This window comes from Amaranthus tricolor, chromosome 11 (assembly GCF_026212465.1).
Source record: "Amaranthus tricolor cultivar Red isolate AtriRed21 chromosome 11, ASM2621246v1, whole genome shotgun sequence".
NCBI lineage: Eukaryota > Viridiplantae > Streptophyta > Magnoliopsida > Caryophyllales > Amaranthaceae > Amaranthus > Amaranthus tricolor.
The window spans coordinates 1794482-1812757 of NC_080057.1; the positions used below are offsets into that span (position 1 = coordinate 1794482).

Consider the following 18276-nt stretch of genomic DNA (forward strand, 5'->3'; position numbering starts at 1 on the left):
GTGTAGTAGATTTTGGTTATTTTGACTTTTGACTTTTATAATGACTTGTATGATTGTTTTGGGCTTTGATTCAGATGTTTGAACTTAAGATTAGTTGTTTAGTTATGTTTTTGATCTTGTGAGCTTCTGCGAGTTATAATCTGAGTTTGAATGCTTTAGCAAGATAACCTGTGGTGAACATTGTCAATGGTTTGAGATTTGAGTTCTTTGGGTTAGTAAACCCTGTGATGACCTGTCTTACTTAGTCAACCACTAAGCTGGGCTGTTACACATATGCAAGGAAAGACACTTGTTCAAGACCTATACAAAGGTTGTAGATGGAGAAGCTCTCTATATGGGAAACTACTACTCCATCAAGGTCCTAGGGAAAGGACAAGTTGAACTAGTGTTTACATTGGGAAACATATTGATCCTAGGGGATGTGTATTATGCTCCCGACATAAGTAAAAATGTTTTTTTAGGGCCAACCTTGAACCGTCTAGGCTACAAGCTTGTGTTTGAGTTCGATAGGTGTATTATCTCTATAATTTCTGTTTTTATTGGTAGATGCTATTTAATTAGGAATTTATTTAAGTTATGTTTAAGACAATCATGTGATAGTTTGATTTTGAATATTATGGACATTGTTATTAAAATCACAATTCTAATCTACTATTCTAGGATTTTATGATCCAAAACAAGCAAGCGATTCAAATCGCATGTAGAATCGTAAGTAGGTAGAATCTTACGATTCTTATGAAAATAAAATTTGTCGAGGTAGAATCATAACAATTCTACGATCCTAAGATTTAACGATTTGATTTTACAAATTTATTCTGAATTTTTATTAATTTTCTTATGTATTTTCATTAACTTTTCTTATGATTAACGATCGATTATCATAATTTTTAAAAAATAAAATTCATCATTGGTATAAAGAGTTAAACTACTTATTAAATATTTTTCCATTCATTCTTAAAAATGAAGTGAATGAAACTTTAATTTATAAACTGAAACCTTTGAGATGAATAATTATAACTAGATAGAAAATTTAAGTATTGTAGAATTTTTACGATCTTACGATTCGATTCTACAAGTCTGAATGATTCCAAGTAGAATCACGGTTTTAACAATTTTGGTTATGGAGAATTCTAGTTTTAGTTTATGGCATAATTGTTTGTGTCATGTTAATTAGAATAAAGATTATTCATATGTCTAAGTTTAAAGGAACATACAATTACTTGAGTTGATTCACAATAATTTATGTAACTTTCATTCTACACCTTTAGGAAGCAAGAATTATGTTATAAAAACTTTTATAGATGATTATTCTAGATATTGCTATGTATACTTATTGCATGCTAAAGACGAGGCTCTAGATAAGTTTAAAATCTATAAAAGTGAAGTTGCGAAATAAGATTTGCATGTAAGATGCATAAGAACGGATAAAGATGAAGAATACTATGATCCGAGTTATTTTCAATCTAATGATATCATTTATGAAACAATCAAATGGTGTTGCGAAAAGGAAAAATAAGACTTTACAAGAAATGGTTAACTCCATATTATCCTAATCGGGTTTAAGTGATGGATTTTGGAGGGAAGCAATATTGATAGTTTCATATCTTAAATAGAATTCCTACAAAAGTTACCAATAAATCTCCTTATGAGTTATGGTATAAGAAAAGGTGTAACACCTCGAGATTATATGACGTTATTATTTAATATTTTAATAACTTTTGGAGATCTTATAATTATGTAAAATTATTTTTGAATTAGTTTTTAATAAATTTCTTTCATATACGAATTTAAATATTAGCATATTTATATTAAAAATAGATTTGCAAGTATAAAAATAAAGAGGTTCGAATCGAAATTATTATATTTACTAAAACTTGTGAGCACACATAAGTGGGCTTTCTTAGTTGGGCATTTCAAGAAAGTTAATCTAGAAATAAAAAATTAAATAAATAAATAAATAAAATAAAAGAGGAGTTAGGGTTTTAAGTGGAGAACACTCATTGCCTCACTCAAGTTCACACGTCTCCCCTCCCTTCTCCTCTCCTCTTCCCTTCTCTCCGCCCTCCCTCACTGTCGGCACACCACCACCACCAGGCCACGTTGTTTTTTCTCCACCGTGAGCAGCCACCGCAGAAGACCAGGTCTCCCTTCCCCACGAGCAGTCACGACAGTAGAAACCACGTTTTTTCCCAACCTGCCGCCAGCAAACAGGGGCTTAGACAGCCAGTTTTGGCCCTGTGCCACCATCACACAACCTCCACTTACTTCTTCACTCTTTTGCTAGATTTATATTTGTGAGCCATCTCCTCTTCTGCTATTTGATTTCTTCTTGTTTTCAATTAAAATTTTGTAAATTGAGTCTCATAGGTTTAAAGAAATGGTCATGAAGTACACTTTGTTGTTGTAAAAGCATATTTGGTTGTTGGTTTGTAGATGTGAAAGCTTATTTGATTGTTGAATTACTGTCATAACTTATGAATAAGTATAGATTGAACAATGTGAATTAGTTTAGTATGCATTAGAATAAGTGGAAGTTACATTGAATGGGTGAATGATAGCTTGTTCTAGCTTTTAGATACTCATAAGTGGAGATAAATAGGCTTATTAGTTTTACTTCAAACTTGTATTGGTTACCAGTTCATAAGACAAAAGTAGAACTTTAGTTGGGTGATTTTTGTGACTTTTTGGTCGTGCAGTGACGCTTGCAGGTACGTACATGCAGTAATGAACTATCATATTCATTGTTTCAAAGTAATATCAATATTTCGTGATTATATGCATTGTATTAGAATTATAGAGCGCTAGAAAGTAAACGATGCCATTGAAAGGTCCTGATAGTGGTAATAGCAAGTAGAATTTAATCATTAGAAGAATATAAGAACAATTTTCTAAATAGTAAAGAACGAATTGTGTCCTTATGTGGTATCAAATTGATTCCCTTGTTACCGAGCCTTGATTATGATTAGTCGGCGTGACTCAATTGGATTTATGTCCTATTGATTTAGTACTCCCCTAAGTGAGATTTGACGGGATCACTGTACGGGTATGAGCGTACTTTTGTTATTAGGCGTCGGATGACCAATATCGCTCCTTGACCGAGGTGTTACCATGTGAGTCTTGCAAAACCCAATATGATGGCCTCTTCACTGGATTGGTACCCCAATGTGTTAAATTTTCTGAAAGGTAGGACCCGAGAGGGTCAGCTGGAGGAGGTATGAGCTCATACTTTGCCATGGGCGCCGAAAAGAGAAAAGATCCACTACTCTTGAATATTCTTCGAGGGATTTGAAGTTTTGAAAATGAAATCGAGAGTAAATAGAAGTGTTTAGACAGATGAGTAGAATCTTTATTGTTATGCTATGTTGTAGCCTACTCCCCTTGTTCTATGATTCTAAGAATTATAAGTTCAATGATTACTGACATGTATGTGTTTGTTCCTTACTATTTGATCATGACTTTCTATGATGTTTCTGCTATGATACATTTGGCTATGGTCAGTATGTTAAGCAGCAAGAGAATCATAGTTGGCACAGCAGGTATAGGAGCATCTTTTGTATTGCATTGGGGGAAAGAGTGGAGTACGATTGTAGCAATTGTTTATACAAGTAGCCAAATGCTTCGTAGCACTTAGATTACCTGTAAAGTTTTTGGATGCATAATTCTTTTATATAGAGCCATGTGACTCCTTGTATGGTTCATAGTTCTGCTGCATGATTTTTGAATGTATGGTTGTAGGAATACTCCTATCATAGCTGTCAAACCAATAAGTTAATATTAGAACCACGATCCGTGTTGGAATTGATGATTTGATGAGCCGACGATGATTCATTCCGTCGTGACATATTTCTGGAAGGCTTTGATGCCTTCGATTATGTAACACCCCGTTAAAATATTGAATAAAAATTAACTATTATATAAATAATTAGTCGATTAAATATATTAAATAATTATTTGATTATATTTTTGTTGTGCGCGTGTTTCATCGCATAACGGTTTATCGCACAATGGTTTTTCTGTCTTATGTTTAGACCGAAAATTCAATTAATTAAATAAAAAATAAAAAAATATATATGGCCATATGAATAGTTGGCCGGTTGTGAAGAGGGAATTGAGGTGTTCATGTAACTCCTTCCTAAATATGCTTAATTATGGACAATTAACCTAGTCATTGAAGTGAGGCATTAAGTATAATTACATAGACCTTTGAATGGTCTTGTGAAGCATTTGAACAATATCAAAAATCAGATAATTTTACCCCTTTTCTTAGCATTTTTGGCCAAAAGGGAGAAAAGAGAGAAAAAGTGAAAAAAATATCCCTAAGTTGATTTTAGGTGTTTACTTGTTCTAAATTCAATCTTTAATCCTTGGAAATTTGTAAATTTTTTATCCATAATTCTTCTACAAAATTTTAATTTGGTAAAAGAATTTTATTCATAAGCATTATTTTTTATTAATTTATATAGTTTTTCCATGGCTTATAATTCTTTAACAAAATTCAATTTGTTAAAAGAATTTGTTAGAAGAATTATGTTTATTTATATTTTATAAAGTATCTTATGATTTATAATTGTTAACAAAATTCAATTTGTTAGAAGAATTATGTTTGTATTTTAATTTACATAGTTTTCATGAATTTATATTCCTTTAACAAAGTTTCAACTTGTTATGAGGGATTGTGTTTATGTCTTGTTTTATATAGTTTTTATGAGATTATAATTCTTTAAAAAATCTTAATTTATAAGAAGAATTATGTGTGTATATTTATTTATTTTTTTAGATATCACAATTTATGATTCTTTAGCAAAATTTCAATTTGTTAGAAGGATCATGCTCATGATTTTTAATTTTTATGCATATAGGAAAATATATATATATATATATATATATATATATATATATATATATATATATATATATATATATATATATATATATATATATATTTATATATGTTTGGTGAGTGATGGAAATATTCTAATTAATTTTTAATTTGGTGATGAGATTTGTAATGTGTGGGTGTTCATATTTTGATTTATGAATTTATTAATGTTTGGTTGATTTTACTATTATGATTGATTTATGGAATATAAGTTGAATTGTAAGTGTTGAGAATATAAATCATTGAATTATAAAAGAAAATTGAAGGGATGTAATTACTAAAATAAAATAAGTTAATAAATAAAAAAAAATTATGGACAGTAGCTTTTTGTCTCAGCATGCGTGCCTCAAACCTCGGGGTTTGGGTGCGTTTTGTTGCCGTTTCGCTCATCGATTTAATTAAAAGTCTTTTAAACGCTAAAATAAATTAAAAATAGTAAATGGGCGTTAAAAGTTATGAAATTTGGTACCCAACGTAATTGATGCCTTCCGGACACAGTGGTGAAGTCGGATTTTCTGTTTGAATTTTCTAAACTATCCAAAAAGACCAATAAAGTTACTGGTCGTTTTTAGAATAGGAAATATTGAGATTTATGATTTAATCGTTTAAGATTATGAATTTTAGTGATGCTTTGATGGTATAAAGTGGGTTGAATATGTAAACACGTACTAATACGTGATTTTTTGTATGCGAGTTTGTATTTAGGACCTCGGTTCATAAGAGGTTGAAATTCCATTCGTGAAGTGCTTGTGTTGATCTATCGTGCTACTAACGTACACACTTAGACCATACTGTTATAATTGGTTATGTAAAGTAATGTTGTATTCATTCTAAGATGTGATGTTGTATATCACTTAAGGCTTAGACACCTCAAATAATTTGAAAGGAGTTTAACATACAATTGGAGGATGAATGTGTTGTTACCCTAATTGGGTTGGTATAAATTAGATTTGGTGCCCTTATAGGGTTGGAATTATTATTATCCGTTCCCATGGCAGTTGTGGATCATTACGTTCACCATGGGGGTATGCATACTTTACCTTTGACGACCCGAACAGGACGAGCAACGTCTTAGGTCGGAGGTTGCCTTGGGATTAGATCTCCCATGTATATTCCTCCAAACCTTGATATTACTTTGGCGAATTGAACAGAACGGGCAACGACATGAGTAGGGATTTGAAAAGTCAAACATGATATCTAAATTATTAGAGCATTTGCATGCTAGGATGAACTCATTGCTTGTATGTAACCTATATAATGTATTGTATGAAGTCTCTGACGTGTACTAGTTTATGTTATTTGGAACGTGCTATGTTGTTGTCATTCGACGACTAGCAGGTTGACTTGTAGGTGGGGCTGGTGTGTGAGGAATCAAGCAATAAAACAAGTAGACTTATGTTATTTTTTTTTGTCGAAGGAGCTTTATTATTTTTTTTATCGGAAATATGTTTTTATTTTGAACATTAATTAGTTTTGGATGAGGCCAGTAGGTTCCAAGTTGTAAACCTTAAGACTTCCACTGATTTATTATTTTCTTTATTGTTATTTATTTCTTTATCACAAGAACGTCGTCGGTCCTAAAAACGGTTTAATTTAAATATCTGACGTGTGACCCGAAATTCATATTTACATGTGAATATTCAGTTCGCTTTAACTTGGGCTATTACAGATTAGTTTAGTTGAACTGCTTTATTTACCGATATTTGCTACATCCTCAATTTTAGTAGAGATGCTGCCAAAATTTTCTACACACCTCTTAAATTTAATTTGTAGCGTATAAGTATTTTCTTTTCTTTTATGTAACACCCGAATTTTCTTTCGTCCTATACAATTTCGGTTTCGTTTAAGGGGTTGGAAATTCAAGGGTATTACAAAAGACCACATCTAAATTATCTTGAGTTTGGGATTGTAGAGCAATTGTAAAATTGCCCGGCAACAAAAGAAAAAAACTAGGTGAAAGAGGCCTAGAAAGCATGTTCGTAGAATATGCGGAATTTAGCAAAACCTATAGGTTTTATATTATAGAGCCCAATGATTCGATATTGGTTCACGCCATTATAGAGTCAAGAGATGCTATTTTGATGAAAATTGTTTTTCATCAATTATTAGACCTAAAGTTTTTCTTTATAGTAATTCTAAAGAGATTGATTTACAATGAAGTCCTCAAGATGATCAAGTGATCATGGAAGATGAAGAGGATAACCCTTCGACATTGCGTAGGAGTAAAAGGCGAAGAAAAGAAAATCTTTTGGACTCAATTTTGAGGTTTATTTGATTAAAGGAACAAGAGATGATCTTTACACTAGTATTCCATATTTATATAGAGTAGAAGGAGATCCATTAACATATGGTGAAGCTATCACCAGACTCAGATTTTTGGGAGGAACCCATCAATGATGAGATAGATTCAATTATGGGAAACAACACTAAGGTGTTGGAAGAGTTACCTCCAGGGTGCAACCCATTGATAGTAAATTTATTTTTGGAAAGAAAATGAATGTTGACGGTGCAGTCGATAAATTCAAAGCCTGGTTAGTGGCTTAAGACTTTAGGTAAAAGCATGTTATTGATCACTTGGACACCTATGCCCCAGTTGTAAAAATAACCACTATTAGGTTATTGGTGGCGATAAATTTTTCATTTAATTATCCATCAAATGGATGTCAAAAAGACATTCTTGTATGGTGACCTAGAGAAAAAAAGCTACATAAGACAACCCAAAGGGTTTATCATTGTAACAAACCCACTTACTTATTGGCTAAGTAAGTTGGAAAAGATTACGAGGTTTACTTACCTAAAGAACTCGAATTTTAAATCATAACGCATGAAAAGGGTGAAAAGATCTAAACGTAACGATAAAAACTAATCTTAAATCTAACCATCTAAACCACAGTCCAAAAATATAACCAAAACTACATAAGTCCAACATAAGTCTACAAAATCAGACTACTATAAAATTCTACTATAGACTGCATGGTCTTTATACAACAACTATTCAACCAAACCAAAAGTCATCCAAAATGAAATCTAATCACCTCAATTGCCCCTTCCTTCCTGCTAGGTACCAATATACGAGTCTAAAAGGAGGAAACAATAGAGAGTCAAAACTAACTAAATGAGAAGAAGCAATCTAAAACAAAACAAAATATGTTAAATCAAATCTTGGATTTTATCATGTTTTAGTAGAAGATTTATTAAGTTATATGTTAGTATAGTAGCATCGAACGCACTATCGTGATGTTATGTTTATTGTTATGCTTCAGGAGACGCTTTTGTCAAGGAGTCTTTCAAGTTGATGTTGGTGAATCGGTCTTAACATCTTGAAGTGCCTTGTTGGTGCGTAGTAGCAGTCCCTTAAAAGGGTTTGGCCAGACTGCATTTCTTGAAATTTACTTTCATTAAAGTTCTTTTTGAAATTGAAAATTATTGATACAAATTTGTTATGACTACTTATGCTAATATTCTGATGTGGTCACTAGACTAGGCTCACTAGCTGGTCATTGGAAAAGTAGAGGGATAATGTCCCCTAGTCCCTATATTGAGGTGAGTTGTCATTAACATATTTACTAGCTTCACTAGAGAGTGACATAGACTTAGAGCTATGGGTGCTCCTCTCAACTAGACTCCTAGTGCGCACAAAGATCTAGGAGTCTGATATTGCTTTTTAAATCTTTTATTTTGATTTATCATGTTTGTTTTGTTTTGGATGCTCAATTAGTTATATTTGACCCCCTATTGTTTCTATCTTTTAGATTGCTTACAAATTGGTACCAGTCGGGAACAAAGGGATATCAGATGTGATTAGAGTATACCTGAAAGTTAATTTGTATTTGAGTATATATAAAAGTTGTAGTGTCCATGTTGGGCTTTAGTAAGTATGTAGTAGATTTGGTTATGTTATTTTGGACTTTATAGTAATTTGTATGATTATTTTGGACTTTGATTTAGCTGTTTTGGAATTGGGATTAATTTTATAGTTAAGTTTGAACTTTATGATCCTTTATCAGAGGTTATGGTTGAGATGTGATTTTTTTTGGTTAATTAAACTTGTGATGACCTAACTTACATAGTTAGTAAGTAAGTCGGGTTGTACATAGAATCATGAAAGGACAAGAATAAAAGGTATGCCAGCTAGTGAAGTCTCTTTATAGACTAAACCAAGCACCAAAGTAGTGACATCAAAAATTTGATGACACTATCTTGTCATACGGATTTGAGCTTAATCATTCGAATAAGTGTGTATATAGCAAGTTTGATAACAAAGGCAACATTGTTATCATTTGTCTATGTGGATGACATGATTATTTTCGGTACAAGTTTGTTGCAAGTAAAGAAGGTAAAGGATTATTTATCTTCGTTCTTCAAAATGAAGGATATGGAGGAGACGAAAGTAGTTTTAGGCATAAAGAATATACGATCTAATGATTGAATAATATGAAGTCAATCTCACTATGTTGAGAAAATATTTAAGCGTTTTGATATGCTTGAGTATTGCCCAGTGTCTACTCCAATGGATGAAAGTGTGAAATTATTACCTTATGAGGGTAGTCTGAATTCTCAACTTTTGTACTCAAAGATGATCAGATCTTTAATGTATGCTATCACCTCAATTCCTTATGAAAACATAAATAGAGAAAGAAAAGAATAATTTTTTGCTTTCATTTATTCCATATTTCAATTGTTCTTTAATATTGTCCAAGCATACTAAATGATCTCACCATTTGTTATTTTTATTCAAAATTTCTTTAGTGCTATCATAAATATTAGAATCCCGATGTTGATCTACGATTCTACACTCCTACGATTTAAAATTAGGGTGATCACGACGTTTGTTTTTTTTAAATAATGCTATTACGTTGGGTAAAAATAGCTTAACGTTAAAAAAAACCCTCTTATGTCTACCACATGAAAAAGTTGAAAAGTCAAGATCATCACGTGGATTAAAAAAATGTTTTTCTACTACGTAAAAAACCGAAAGTCTGAGTTACCATATGAAATTTCCGAATTTTTAATACATGTATAAAATTAAAAAACGTATTTAAAAAATAAAAAAAAAGTCATTTGAACAAGTGTCAACTTTTTATTTGTTAGATAAATAAAATTGTTCACTACAAAATTTCTACTCTCAATTATGTAAAAAAAGTTGTTTGTGAGCCTTTTGATTTTCCTCGCAAATGGGGATCAAATTTTGAGAAAAACAACTCTATGAAGTATTTCCCTCTTCTATCCAAATGTTCAACTAAAAACAAAATAATGTCGTCGTAGTGTCACTTACTTTTGCTTCTTTAACCTCCTTTGGGCAATAACAAAAAACGACTCAGAGAGAGAATGTAATTTTTTTTCAGTATGATGAACTCATTCCACTATTTCAATTAGGGTTTTGAGTACATGCATTTGATATACTTGATCAGATACTAAATTTGTTGACTGAAAATTTTGCTAATTGTTTTTCAGATGAAGCGCAGTTCGTATTCATGTGATTTTTTGGCTGTTTAACGATGATCGATCAATAATATCAGGTACTTTTTTCATTATCTTTTATCTATTTCATATCTTGTTCTTTTTCTATGTACTATAGCTTGATGAGGATTGCTCCGCTTAACTCGCAACGTTTATAACTTAGCTGGAATTTACGTTTACTTGGATAGATTGATTTTGAAACATAAATATCTCAAATTCCTTTTTTTAATTACGGGGAGACCGAGGGGAGGAGAGGGCTAAGTGACAATCGAACTCAAGATTTAACCCGGTGGAGAAAGGTTTTGTCTCCAACCGAGAGAAGACCTGGTTCTCATAAAATTATCTCAAGTTCTGAAACTTAATGTTAAACTAATTAGGCTATAGGCTTATAGCATTCATATTGTTAGGTTTGTTGTAGTATTGTTGGAATCTATTATATTTGGCAAATGATTGTTTAGGATATTAGCCGGAGATGTAAGTCAATTGTTGTTATAAAGATGTTTGGTAAAAGCTATTTGTTATTTATCTGAGAAAAATTGGTTTAAAAGCAACAAGCTAATGAATCTATGAATTTTTTTATCTTTGTTAAAAGCTAGTTTTTTGTAGCCATCTACCAAACACTTTCCATCTATTTGACTAACAGAAAATCAAAAGCAAGAAAAACCATTTACTCAAATATAAAACTTGGAATAAGTAAACATATATAGAACGTGAAATGAGTAAATACGTCCTTGCCTCAATGACCCATTTTTCAATTTAAAATATCCATTATCTTCAACAATTTCCATTGTAAGTTATAGTCTCACGTTTTCTCTTTTGATCTAATTCACAAACCATTCACTCCTTATTTTTTCATGCCCACTAACATATTTTGTCTTCTTCTCCTACTACAAATTGATAGTAAATTAATAACTACTCCTAGTGTATCATTTCTCATGGGACGTAGGGAGTATATTGATTTTAAGGAATGTAGGTTGATTATATATTGATTCAAAAATTGTCAAATTGATAACAAGAGGAGACGCACCAATCGTAGACTAAAGTTAATTTGCTAACAACTATAGCATTTTCATTATTCATGTAATTTAAAAAAAATTTTATTTAAAAATCAATTTATTTAGTGTATTTTTCCGGTAGTTTGTTCATGAGGTTATTCAGTTGAGCTTAGTTTGGACTAGGTGAAAAGTTTAAACATACTCGAGTAGCTCCCAACTCACAAGACATGAGCCAATTAGAGTCCTTAGAACATACGCCTATTATTGCATATGAACCTATATAAAACTTGCAGGATCTTGGTCTCAAAAATTGCAAAATTGAGACAAGAAATTTCTCATAGATAGCGAAAACTTGCTAAATTAGAAAATTTGAAGTTTCTAAAAAGATTGAGTCTTACTCTTAAAGCAGCTTTGATAGAAATGTTTGTGTCATAACCAGATTAACGAAACTATCTACCTAAGAGCTAGTTTTCCCCCAAAGATTTATGATAGGGGAGCCATAAATTAAACATGAGTCCAAGGTAGAACGGACTGCTTGATGAGCTCTGTGTATGGAAGCTGAGAACTTATAGGTCTGTATTAAGATCAATGTGAATGGTGCTTTGTATCACTGATTCTCCACCTGTACCTTTTGTTCTAGCTCCAGCTTCAGCTTCAGCTTCAGCATCAACTACAAGTTTGTGAATTTAAGTTTCAGTGCAAGAAAATTATAGGCAGTCGTAATCCTGTGATACACCATTGCATAGAGAATCCGGAGAAGTTGGGGGCAAACATTTGAGGACTGAGAACTTGAGTATATAGCATAGCTGGAAAGTTTTAGGTTAAACTTAACACAACCCTATATTAGAATGTTAGTGCCTTCCACTAGAAAATAGCTAGTTCTCAAATATTCAATATTGCTATAAAGCCAACATTTGTGATGATATATAAAAGGGTTCTATGAGAGCAATATCTTCACAAAAGGTTCAAAGATAGTTCTATTTGATTATTCTTCTGTAATCTAATTGGTAACCTAAAGAACGTTGTATCTAGCATCAAAGTTTTACAAAAGCGGTTGAATACGAGATAATGTCTTGTTTTAATATTTGTACCAAGTTAAGAGATTATCTAGTATTTCTTTTACCCAAACAGAATCTATGTATAAACTTAAATGAAGTGATTCTCCACCTGTACCTTTTGCTCTAGTCCCAGCTTCAGCTTCAGCTCCAGCTCCAGTTTCAGCTTCAGCTTTACCTACAAGTTTGTAAATTTAAGTTTCAGTGCAAGATAATTGTAGGTAGTCGTAATCCTAAGATTACACCATTGCAAAGAGAATCTGGAGAAGTTGGGGGCAAACGTTTGAGGACTGAGGACTTGAGTATATATTATAACTGGAAAATTGTAGGTTAAACTTAACACACCTCATATTAGAATGCTAGTGCCTTCCGCTGGAAAATAGCGAGTTCTCAAATATTCAATATTGCAATAAAGCCAACATTTGTGATGATCTAAGAGGGTTCTATGAGAACAATATCTTTACAAAAGGTTAAAAGATAGTACTTGACTTTTTTTCCGTAATTTAATTCGTTCCTAAAGAATGTTGTATCTAGGCATCAAAGTTTTGCAAAAATGACTAAATATGAGATAATATCAAGTTTTTTCTATTTGTAGCGAATTAACATATTAACTAGTATTTCTTTCAACCAAACAGGATCTATAAACTTAAAATAAGTATAAATTGGACTATTAGATTGTTTTCGTGTATGCAATTTTAATGGAGGCTTTGGGGGTTATTTGGAACCCTTGGGGGATTAAATGGAGCTAACTGTTAGTTATCTAAGTATGCAGAGATCATGGTTGTTAAAATCACAATTCTAATCTACAATTCTATGATTTTAGGATCCAAAAATAAGCGACCAATTCAAATCGTAGGTAGTTACGTAAGTTGGTAGAATCTTACGATTTTAACCAAAATAAAATTTGTAGACGTAGAATCATAACACGATTCTACGATCCTACGATTTAACGATTCCATTTTACAAATTTATTCTAAATTTTTTTAAAATTTTCTTATGTACCATCTTTTATTAATTTTTCTTACAATTAAACAATCCTTCATCCTAATTTTTAAAAAATAAATTTCTTCATCGTTATGAAGATTTAAACTAATTATAAATAGTTTTCTATTACATTTTTAAAATGAATTGACTAAAGCTTTAATTAATAAACATAAACTTTTGAGGTGAATAATTATGACTCGATAGCAAATTTAAGTTTATTGTAGAATCTTACAATTCTACGATTCGATTCTACAGGTCTAAAAGATTCCAAGTAGAATCCCGATTTTAACAACTTTGGCAGAGATCTAATTTATGCATTTTAGGTTCTTGGCTTGTATTAGATATATGTTGTGTTGCCTGTGTTAAAGTTAAGAAATAACGAATAGAAGAATAGTTTGTTTTAGAAGCCATGTAATGTCAAGTGTTGTTCTCACTTACCCATGTCTAACTTATTCCTTTTTGCTGGAGGTTCATCTCCATTATCATCGTTGCGTTCTCCCTTCTTTATTTGACTATTCTGTCCATTTCTATCAGCCTTCTCTGGAGATTCCACATTAATGAAGTCGTTTTCTGCAAAATATGTTTCATCATCATCTATGTCTGACATAAATGGGGACGTTATAAACTAAAATGTCATATACATAGGACCCCATTGCTCAAATTCCTTAATACTATTATAATTTTTTTAGCTTTTATGTCCAATCACAGTTTTACCTCTGATGCACACATAGGCTATGTTTGATTGGAACTTGGAAAGATCTTTTCCCTATTTTTTGTGTAATGAGGATAAATAAACTCTCTTTGGTTGAAAATTTTTTAAACACGTATAAGATGATAAAAATTGTTTGTTCATTTAGTGTAAAATTAAGACTTTGAATCCGAATCTAGTCTAAGGGAACTGAGTCCTAGAAATAAGAACTAAAACTTACTTAACAGTTAACAAACCTTCAGGTGTAACAATGAAGTGTAGCTTCTCATTGATCCAGCCAAACCTTATCTCCTGTCCCTCCTTGAGTTCCCTGGTCTGACGGACAATACTCCAACTGATGATTGAATAGCGGTATTCACGATCTACTATCGTTAGAAAATGCTCCAACCTTTTTTTGTCATCCACCACCCATATGTTTGCTCGTCTGTCTCTTCCTTTCAGTCTGTTTATCAAGCTCTCAGGCATGTGAGGAATGATAAATTCATCAACAGATTGCCGAGGCAAAACTAGTTGGGATGTTATCATATCTGACTTTGTTAAGGATTTTACTACTGGATATTGATCCACTGGTGCACAGTTCAAATCAAAAAGATTTTTCATGGTAAGAGAGAAGAAAAGAAATTACTCTTATTTAATTTACAGGTTTTTGAAGTTGGCTAATAAACATTTAGACAATTACCATATTATTAAATTTCATCAACATTATTATTAATTATTAAAACTTTCATTTTTTTTTTTCCATATTTGAAGATGACTTGAAGAGTTTTCTCTTGATTTGGTTATCTTTTATTACCTTCTTGGCATATTTTTCTTAGAATTTAATATCTTTGCATTAAAGACATTTTAATTTACCTACACAAAAGTAACTTTTTGTTGTCAACTATCAAAAGATTGTAAGCATAGAAAGTTGATGATTGCTTAGTGATGAATATTTGACATCTATCTTGCTAATTGTAGTTCAAATTTTATAAGTTACTGGAATAATATATCTGTGTGTTCTCTCATGTTCAATTTAACGGCGATCCAAGTCTTTATGCTCTAAGTTTCTAACAAAAGTTTATGGGTTGATTGATTAATACACGTGTGAATTCGTAAACAAGGGTGATGATCTACCCTTCATCTAGGCTGCTTCGAGTTGCTCATTTTAGTGTTTATGTGGATAACCATTGGAATTCTATCTATTGGTTCGTGTAGCTGACCCCAATCTTTGGGGATTAAGGCTTAGGTGTTATTGTGTTGTTGTTGCATTATGGTTTATGCCACTGGTGATTTTGTTCTAAACATTTGCAAATATAAAAGTAGTAAAGATTAGTTTGTTTTGTTATGAGCGTAAAAAATCTGGAGACTTAATACACGATAATCAAACTCTTTCCCCTTAGCAAGGGGTGTTATTGGTGAAATTAGGGAATAATAGTTGATTTGTTACTCCATATCCATATAATGCTGTTGTATTTACTGTATAGATGCGAGAAATGCTTCTCAGTCCTCTACTCATTTTGCCTTATTTACATAAGAAAAATAAGAGAGACAAAGAAGTATATATCGAGGGCGCCTAACAATAGTTCAGTTCCTTTTTCGTATGTTTTTGAATGTTTCAGGGCACGTAAACTCGTAAGCAGAACACATGTTTCAATTTCAACTTGAAAGTCCAAACCTGTACACACAGTATGCTGTATGTTATGTTCATTGTTCATGAACCAGAAGATTTTCTCTTTACTAAAAAGGATTTTTCTTTCCTATTTTTGTGTAATTTTGTTATCTCTTTTAATCCATTGTGTTGTCTTTTGTGACACAATTCTAAACTTTGCTTATCTTACTATTTGATTATTTACCTTGAATCAGTGGAAAAGGAGGTTGATACTGATGTTATACAGATTATATACATTAGGCTTGATTTTGGTACTATTATTATTGAGAATGGGTTTTTTTTTTTTTTTTTTTATTTATTTTTTTATTTTTTTATTTATATTTGGATCTTACAAACTATATTGGATTATTTACCTACTTTTATAAAGGTATGGAAGAGAAATAACTGTAACTCCTCTATCCTATTCAATTTACTACATACATTGTTATTATCGTATAAAGTTTTTTCATCCAAGTATAGAAAATTAAGTGGGACGAATGAGTAAATAAGCTTCTTTCATACGCAATATATTTATAAGTATAATCAAAGTACAAGATATTAGAAAGTCTACAAAATATCCGAGCAGATAGAACACATAATACTCGATTTGGAGTATGATCGAAAAATGATCTTCGATGTAATCTTATACACTATTTCATTAGCTTCTGTAAGGATATGCTTGATTTTCTTTGTCTTCTCAATCTCAAAGTAGTGTTTTTTTTTAGATTTAGAAATAGGCTACAGAAACGTGCAAGGAAAATGAAAACTAAACATTCAGCTAAAATTGTTAAAATTGTGATTCAAATTGATCCAAATATACACTCACAGATTAATTCGTTACTAGAATCAGAATCAGTTATAATTGCAAGTTGAATCGTTAGAATTGCAATTAGCATTATATGATTCTACCAATTCTAAAAATACTCTACAAAAATGCTAAATGTTATTTGCTTTTTAACGTTTAAATTGAGAATCTTGATCATAATATGGTTGTTTTATGAACAACATGGGTTGGGAGTTAGGACTCTTAGGTCTTTAATGAAAGTTCTTGCTACCTTATAGTTTTTTTTGATCTAGAATACTAGTTGAGTTTTGTTTTCATTTGATTTGAATTACTTATTATTAATTGAATTGGTGTTCATAATTGATAATTTATGCACTATTGATTATGAAAAATATTGAGTTTTTTATTTGGTGTGCTGAAATTAGGGCTTTGAAATTGTTACAATTCAATATGGCTTTAATAAACCTATAACATAATCTTGATCAATGTACTTGGAGTTGTTTAATTTTTTGAGGTCTCAGAATCCTTGGTATTGTATTTTCATTAAAATATTATTATATAATTATATAATTAGTGTATATCTTATTATGTTTGTCAATTCATCAAAATAAAAGAAACCAATGGAACAAAGAAGAAGCATATATGTATTTTTTGAATAATAACAAAGTTTTTACATTAATTTTTTATTGAGGTCGACGACTTCAATTGGGTCAACTCAAACTACTAAAAAAAACTGAGTGAATTTAAATTTCATTTTTTTTATGTTTTTATTACTAATGGGCCTTTAGTATAGACTCGTCTTATGGTGAAATGGTCTTATACAAGAGGGATTAAAGTTTTTAATATATCAAATGAATTTTAAGTGTTCTTTTACAATAAAAGTGACTAAACAATATAACTTAGTTTTTGCAAAATTGTAGAATTATTGGATTCTACGAATATTTGACGATTCGATAGTGAGAGTTGATTTTGATTTAAATTAGAATTGCGATTTTAACAACATGACTTTCAGCCATTAGACTAATTTATAATTGTCAAAAGTAATATTTGTTTTTGATTATGGGTAGGCTAAGAAAAAGGGAGGGGTACGAGGAGAATCAAATTCAACATCTGGAAGAAGAAGAAAATTTATCGTGAATTATTCAATCTATTTATATAATACAAACATTTGTCTTTTAGTTGTCGGCAGCATGCCTTGCAAAAATGTTACCGATCACAGTAGGTGACAACTAGTCGTTAGACACAACTCTTTCTTCTTCCTTATAACTCTTTCTCCTTCATAACCGCCTTTCATGGTTAAACACCATTAATAACCCATAAAAATAGGAGAGAGAAAATACTTCTTTCCATCTTTTGCTTCTTTAAATCTTTTTTAATTTTCAAAAATGAAGTCACATTGTTCTTCTTCACATAGTAGAGGTTCTACTTTCAAAAATATTGTGAAATATGATAATGGATTAGTAGCAAAAATGCATATTGCCCGGGTTGGAGAAATTTTTAATCTTGTTAAAATGGCATGTATGTGTTTTTTTTAATGTATTAGATTCTGTTGGGTTGTGTTTTACAACCATGGTGAATTAAACATTGATGAACACCTTTTTCAGTAGGATTTTTATTGCAACTTCTTTTAGTAGGAAAGTGATGTATTTCAACAGAAAAACCATTTTAAAAGAAAAAAAAATTGAAGGAGGCTGACAAATGTAGTTTTAATGGGGAAAATTCTAAAATTGAAGGAGGAAGTTAATGTTCTTCCTCTTTATATAATTAAAAATTACATGGCAAA

The 18276-nt window shown here is 31.2% G+C and overlaps 1 long non-coding RNA gene across 1 annotated transcript; it reads left to right on the plus strand.

Moving 5' to 3' along the window:
- Positions 1-10020: 10020 nt before the first annotated feature.
- LOC130827283 (uncharacterized) lies at positions 10021-16980 on the plus strand. Its single transcript, XR_009047191.1, has 3 exons — positions 10021-10209; positions 10334-10398; positions 15681-16980. It is a non-coding gene; the product is annotated as an uncharacterized LOC130827283 (long non-coding RNA).
- Positions 16981-18276: the final 1296 nt, after the last annotated feature.